A 7,977-nucleotide genomic window follows, 5' to 3' on the forward strand; every position below is an offset into this window, starting at 1 on the left:
TTTCTGTCAACAGATCTATTAAATAATTATTTTATGATCCACATTCTTTAAAAAAGGAGCACCTGGAAAGGAAAGAACAATAAGAAGGAACTAGTAACTGGACACATAGTTTTCTTTTCAAGTACATGGTAATATTTTTTTTACAATAAGTTGTTACGGTGCACCACTTTAATTACATAGACATTAAGATGTGAATATGCATTTCCCTTGTCTGCATTGTTGTTTTTACTGTAATATTTTTTCTGCTTGAGCTATGTCATGTTTAGGTATAAGTTGCTGCTGTTTGCCAGGCATAGTGTTACTGAATTGACCTTTGTGTTACTCTTCTAAGCTAGTTTTTCTTGTTTCCTGCACAGTGCCTTATATTAGTTGTAATATTGCACTTGCTTTGCTAATTTATGCTGCTAGCTTTGCCAACTTGCATTTTTTGTCATTTCTGTTTGTGTTGATTTGTTGTGATGCTGCATTGCCTCGTCCCTTGGTATATATATCTGAGCTCAGTAGATTTAAGTTAGCTTAAGAGGGGGTAGACTATATAAGAAACTGACTATGGAGAATAGGTAAAGAATGCATTGCGAAGAAAGATTGGGCCCAAATGAGTATGGTACAATCAGAAATAATTATTTTGAAAGAAATATGAATAGAATACGGGAACGAGGTATAGGTAGGATTTTCTTGGAAATAAATGATGAGTTAAGCAATGTGTGAACATATAAATACAGAAAGCATGCTTAGATAGAATTTTTTGGTGGAAACAAAGGATGAAATACGAGGAAAGATATACGAAATGAATTTTGGGGTGGACTGCAGTACCAAATGTTACACTGAACACAAACCCTGTCCTTTCCTTTTGTGTTATTCCGCTATATGTTTGTGTGCCCTTGTGTATTTGTGTTTTTCCTGTCTTTATGTGTTTAGCTGATGAGAGCTATGTTGTAGACTTTTTCTAATAATATGTTATTTACCTTGTAAAGATGTTTAGACATTATTTATTCTGTGTTGTTTTCATGCTCATGTGTGAAGTTGACGTTTCAAAAGTGATTCTGATCTTTTATTTTTGTACTCATGTCATCATTCCTGTAACACTGATGTATATGTTTATTTCTATTCTTTTGTAAAGCCCATATTACTACAAATATTATCTGTATTGTTATGTTTTTAATGATGTATTTTGTATCTTTGTAATTGTATTCTTATGTTATATAATCGTAATTGACACCAGTTCATCATGTTATTAACTTGTAAGCATTCATTTCACTGCACACTTTTCTGTTGGTCATAGTATATGGACAATATGTGAGAAGTAGGGACTGTTAGTGTTTGCACATGTGTTAATAATTCAGCAAGGGACTGGATAACAGCATTGCTGGTTCTAAGGACAGTTCCACAAACTTTGTGAGTGCACAAGTGGGGGTATATGGACTTGCTATCTTCTCTGCAAGACTCTTCGATGGTGATTGTGCACCTGCACAGTCGCAACAGATGGCTGCTGGCCATCTCTACAAGGACTACAGTGGGTCTGCATCTCTGATGACCCACCAATACCATTATTTCTACAAGGACTGCAGTGGGTCTGCATCTCTGATGACCCACCAATACCATTATTTCTACAAGGACTACAGTGGGTCTGCACCTCTGGTGGCCCACCAATACTCTCTACCAGGACTGCAGTGGGTCTGCACTGTGATGACCTACCTACCAATATTCGTCAGAACTTCGAATGACTCTGCTGTGGGTTTGCTCCATTGTGGCCCATTACCTGTCAGCATGTCAAGAGTCAGCACTGTCTTTCTGTTGGAAGGACAACACTACTTCTTCAAGACTGCGTGGAAATCCACTACTTCTGTGTGCAATTTCTTTTACTAATGAGACTTTGTGAAAAACAAAAACTGTAATTACTATTATGATGAACAATCTGGACTGTCTTTATGGACTGTGAGAAAATTTAGCTTTTGACCAACATTGTATCAATAAGTGTGTGCATTTGATATCTTTGTTATTGTAATTATGAAAAATTTTATCAAATCTTTATTGGCCACTGCCCAAAAATATTTTGTAAAATTTTTTGTGGGGAGCATGGGGGCTATCATATGAAACGTCCCCTTAGAACAATTGTACATGTGAAACGTCCACTTAGAACAATTGTACAAGACTGTGCTTAACCTGACACACAATGTTTTTAGCGCAACGCAATCTGACTATCAAAAATCCCTGCAAAAGAATGGCCCTGACAAACATTAAACTATACCTTTCACAAATCACTTACCTCACAAAAATCTTCGTTGCTCGAACTACTGCAATACGGCGAGCGCCACTACTGCCAGCTAAATAAAAGATACAAACTACGGAAGGCACTAACTACTGATAGTCTTAGCAAATGAAAGATTCTAATAGAGAACAAACAATGTATTTACCTCAAGATTCATAATATATACAGCAGTTCATGACATTTTTCAAAACTCCGCCATCTCTCTCCCCACATCCACCACTGCTGGCGGCTCACCTCCAACTGCCCAACGCTACGCGCTGTTCACATCCAGCTGTAGCAGTTCATGACAACAATGGCAGACAACAATGCAAACTAGCCACATACTGCACACAGCACAGCCAGTGATTTTCATATAGAGCGCTACGTGGCATTACCCATATAAAAATCTAAACAGCCTACTTACACATCCTCTGACAATCATAATAATATACGTCCTTCCAGAACAGTTGTATGCTATCACAATGAATATCAGGTGTTTTAGTAAATTGGACAGAATGGTGTATATAAAGACATACATAAAAGTCACTATGAAGCACGAACTCATCCGACAGCCACCCAACCAGATGCATACAAAAAACGTTGTATCAGTCTCTTCACTAGTGTCTTGGGGAAGACTATATCGATACAAACCCCCCCCTCCTCCCAGCCACTCTTACAAATATTACTTGTATGAATGGCTGCTTAATATACATACACAATCCAAAAAATCAAAAATGTTTTCTTTTCTTAGCTGTTACTCCAATCAATGGTTCACATTGCACATCTTAGGGAATTGTCAGCTCACAATCATCAGTCCTTTTGTGCGGTCCATCTTGTGTCTGCAACCACTCTTTTTCTGGCAGTCTCTATGCTGCAATAGCACAGTCCACTATTAGTTTTACAGTTTTTAATTGTTTCATCCAGGTCAGGTGAGCAGCTTGGATACAGTTCTCTAGGTAGGAACAGGGATGAACTCTTTACTCAAGGTACTCATGCACGTCACAATTAAGGTCACACCAGATATAAATATGTCAAAATCGTTCACATAATATCCTATACTATTAGCATATTTATAAACAAAATCACACAAAAACAAGCATCTCTAAACTGCAAAGATTTAGCAGTATACAGATTAAAGTCAATGAACAAAATGAATTTCTAAAAGTATCCTTCCCTTTTGATTAATATATCAGTATATTCCACTATACAGTATATTTGACCCCACAGATCTCATTTAACTCGTTATGATATCAAACATGAACTCACACACTGTTCATCATCACACCATCTTGTAATAACAAAATGTCTTTTGTCACATTGCAACTTGTCCATTTAGTAAACAAGTATACATCTTTAACATTGTCCATTTATATATCTCATTAGAAAATTCATAAAATCATACCATGCCTGTAATTCTCAAAGAACCACCCACAAAATCAAATACACGCTCTACAGAGTATAACTACACATCTTCTTAGATCTTTTGGATACATTTCAGTGTCCCACAATGTCCGAAACCCTCGTGTACATACTTTATCAATACTTCAGTATACTGCTCTGGCCACACGATCTCAAAGTATCACTGTCTGCACTGTATCTTCTGAAAAGTATACCCTTGTGCACTTTATAGCACCATTCTACTTTCTCATATCCTCTCTTACCCAGATAACGTTTAACTAACTTCTAGTTGGAATCATGGCTCTGATATCTACAGATGTCATTACAAATTTTCCTCATTTCATTCTCGTCTTTCACCCCTTTTAGATACATAATCCGATATTCCCTTTCACACTCATCACTGTTATTTTCAGCTTCGCCTCCCATTGTCAATCTTGATAGAGCATCAGCAATTAGTTTTTCTTCACCTTTTATATACTTTACTGTATAGTTGAACTGATAGAAGGAATACTGCCCACCTGGGTATCCTGCTGTGATGCAAAGTACACACTTGTATGTAGATCAAAGCCTTATAGTCTGTGTATACCACTGCATGATGTCCTAATAAGTAATTCTTGAATTTGGTGCAAGCCCAATAGACTGTTAACAATACTTTTTTTGGTGACAGCATATGATTTCTCATGTTTTTGTAAAGTTCTACTGGCAAAAGGTATTGATCTATGTTCAATCACACCATCTAAAATCTTCTCTTGGAACAAATGAGCTCCCACTCCATAGTCATAGCAGTCAGTCATAATGAAAAATGGCTCTGTAAGATCAGGTCTGTATAACATTTTACTATTGCACATCTGTGTCTTGATGTTGTCAAATGCTTCCTGACAATTTCTGTCCCATACCCAAATGGTGTTTTTCTTCAACAAGTTGTTCAAACATGGTGCATTTAAAGCTTGATTGCTGACTATCTTCTGGTAGTAGCCACAAATTCCATAGAACGATTTAAGTTGTTTCTTAGTCTTGGGCGCAGGAAATATTGCAATGGCTTCAAGTTTTTCTTCATCAGGTAAGATTATTTCTTCTTAGATGATGGTATGGCCTAAAATTTTGAGCTGTTTAACTCCGAATTTGCACTTCTCTAGTTTTGATGACATGCATCTCTGTCTCAATCTGTAACACACTTCACCCAACAAGCGTATATATTCTTCCCAACTCTTTTCTGTTACAAGTATGTCATCAATATAAAAGATTAGTTTGCTTAACAGTTCTATTCCTAGAACAAAACCCAATGCTCTGATAAATTCTACAACTGATACATTAAGGTCAAATGGTGCAACACAACAGCAATAATGTCTTTCTCCATACAAAATGCAGTATATTTTCTAGACCGAATCTCCAATGGCACCTGATTGAAACCTGCTGTTAAGTCTAAACTAAACATGCACTTAATATGTTCAAACTTATGTAATAACTTGTCTATGTTCTCAGGGTGATCAGCTTCCCTCTCAAGGTATTTGTTTAAATGTCCTGAATTGAGCTCAGTCTTACCCTACCATCACGTTTGGAAACTACCACCAATGGGTTATTGTATGCACTATTGCACCTTTCAATTAATTCCCACTCTTCCGTCTTTTGTAGTTCTTTGTCCACAGATTTTCTTTTTGAGATGAGTACTCCATATTGTTTTATGAAAAATGGTTTGTGAGGTTTTAGATTACGTCTACATTCATAATTTTTCACTTTTCCAGATTTTTCACTAAACACATCTTTGTATTCCCACAACAAACTACCTAATTGATCTGTCTGTTCTTTATCTAGACTTCCAGCTTCTTTTAGTTTGGTGGCCATTAATTCAGCATATTTGTCTTCACTGCATTCTTCTTCATTGTTTTCCTTATTAACATCAATCTTTTCATTTGCACAAATCACTCTTCTAATCTGAAAATTAATCTCTAGGCAATTTTTAATGATTAGTTCAGCCACATGTGTACATCTGTCTTAGGGTTGGTAAGCCTTAACTTTCTGTTATTTCAGTCAAAATCTGCATTTACTCCTTGTATCCAATTCATTCTGAACAAAATATTTTCATTGAGGTCAGGTACTACAAAACATCCTTGATTATACTGTACATCATTAATTGTGAAAGATATTAAGGCTTGCCTGTTTGCATCTTTTCTGTGCCTACCAGTTGCTCCCTTAATTTTGATTCCAATAAAAGGATATTTTTCAAAGTTAGCACTGTGTCTTATCTGGTCTCTAAATTTTTCATAAATGACACAAACAGGACTACCCATGTCTAAGAAGCAAACTCCCTCATAGCTTGCAACTTTTGTATGTATATACCATTTTTTCCTGCACAATTTCTCTTACTTGTCTGAATCTTACTTAGAGGAACATCAGATGATTGCTTGATGCCATGTCCCTCTTTTACACACTAATTTATTACAGATGCTGATAGTTCTATCTTCCACACTTTCATTCGAACTTTTACAGAATTTACTGTCAAACTGTAATTTGCTAATCTGATGTGCTCTTCTTACATTAATTCTGACACTTCCACTCCAATATCTTCGATTTCTCTGTCTTGTGTAATTATTTTCAATGTCTCTAGGCTGGTGGTGTTTAGCCTGATTTCGGTATTGATTTCTCGCCCCAAACTGACAGGCTTCCAATGAGGCATCTGTCAGTTTAAATTGCCTTGTCTTGATTGGTGATTATCTAATTGTCTGTTACTATTCTCCCAAGGTCTCTCCCTGGTGTCATGTCCTCTGTTTCCATTCCCATTACTATGGCTGATCCATTTGTTATCACTTCTGTTGTAACCACTATTATTATTCTGATTTTCATTATCATTCATGCCTTGATTCTTGTCCTGATTTCACCTCTCCAGATGGTTGATTGCCAAATCTGCCATTATTTAACCTCTCATTTCTCTCAAAGGCTGTATGTAACTTACCTGTATACCTCAAGTACTGATCTACAGAGTTATCTGCTCCATAAACCAACTCCCACTGTACTCTTTTCGGTAATCTCATTTTTAAGGTATCTGTTTGTATTAGTTCATCAAAAGGCTTGTCAAAGTGTACTAATTTCCTCAATTGGCTTTCGCAAAAACACTTCAAGCTACCATCACCTTCCCTTTACATTCGACCATTCGAAAACTTACTTTTAATCCTAGCTACCTCATATTCTGACCAAAACTTATTTCAGAACTTTCTTTCAAATTCATCATATGACATAGTAGAGTTTACATTCTGTTTGGCCCATGGGACTGCCTCCCCGACCAAAAATCACTTAACAAATTTAATTTTAACATTGTATGTCATGTCATTACCAAAATTAGCCTGACAATGCTGTAAAAAATCAACAGAATGCAATTTCCCATCCCCTGGAAAGCATTTTAAAGGTATACCACCCCATATACAATTAATACTGCTAACAAAATTTCTTTGGGCTACACCCTCTTGCCATTCTACAACTTTATTACTTAAATCTACAACATTATTTTTACACAAATCTATTTTTTCATCACATTTTAGTTCTACATTCCTTATTTGATTAGAAATGTTTTAACTCAGAGTTCATTTTATAAATTTCTACTTTTCCTTCTGAGATTCTCCTCGTCTGAACAGCCTTTACTCTTAAGTTTAGAATTTTCTATTTAAACATGTTTATCTAGTTTCTCAAATCTTCCCACTTTTTGGACAATTCTTGTGTGAAATTTGTTTCTAATATCTCTAACCTTCTCCTACTGCTCCTACACGAGTATTGAGTTCACCCTGCCCTGTCTCAACAGTACTTTTTAGTGGTGCCAAACCATCCTGGATTTCCCTTATCTTACTACTATCCTGCGTAATGTGTCCCATCTGTTCCTTCACTTCTTCCCTAATGTGTCCCATCTGTTCCTTCACTTCTTACCTCATCTGTCCCATTTATTCCTTCGTTTCTTTCATAGGCTGCATTAATAACATAAATAAATCATCTCCACCTACTCTTCCCTGTGCAATTGGAGTACTTGTGGAGACATTTTCACTGGAACCATCTCCACCAAAACTTTGATCTACACTTGAACTACTGTTGGACGATAGTTCACTGATACTATGTCCAAAGTGTTTTCAGCAGATTCACTGCCTACACGCTTTTCATAGTCTAGTTGTTGATGATACAAAAAATCACATAACACTATTTAAAATTAGAAAATTAAAAGCACAGTTACTCATCTGAATTCCAGCGGCGCAGTTCAGAGAATTTGTTCAATTATCATCATGTAATGATATTCAATAAATGATTTGCGATCTTCCCATAGCAGGTGATGATTGTTTTCCTTTAGTCTTACC

Source organism: Schistocerca cancellata, chromosome 1 (genome assembly GCF_023864275.1).
Source record: "Schistocerca cancellata isolate TAMUIC-IGC-003103 chromosome 1, iqSchCanc2.1, whole genome shotgun sequence".
In the NCBI taxonomy this organism is placed as follows: domain Eukaryota; kingdom Metazoa; phylum Arthropoda; class Insecta; order Orthoptera; family Acrididae; genus Schistocerca; species Schistocerca cancellata.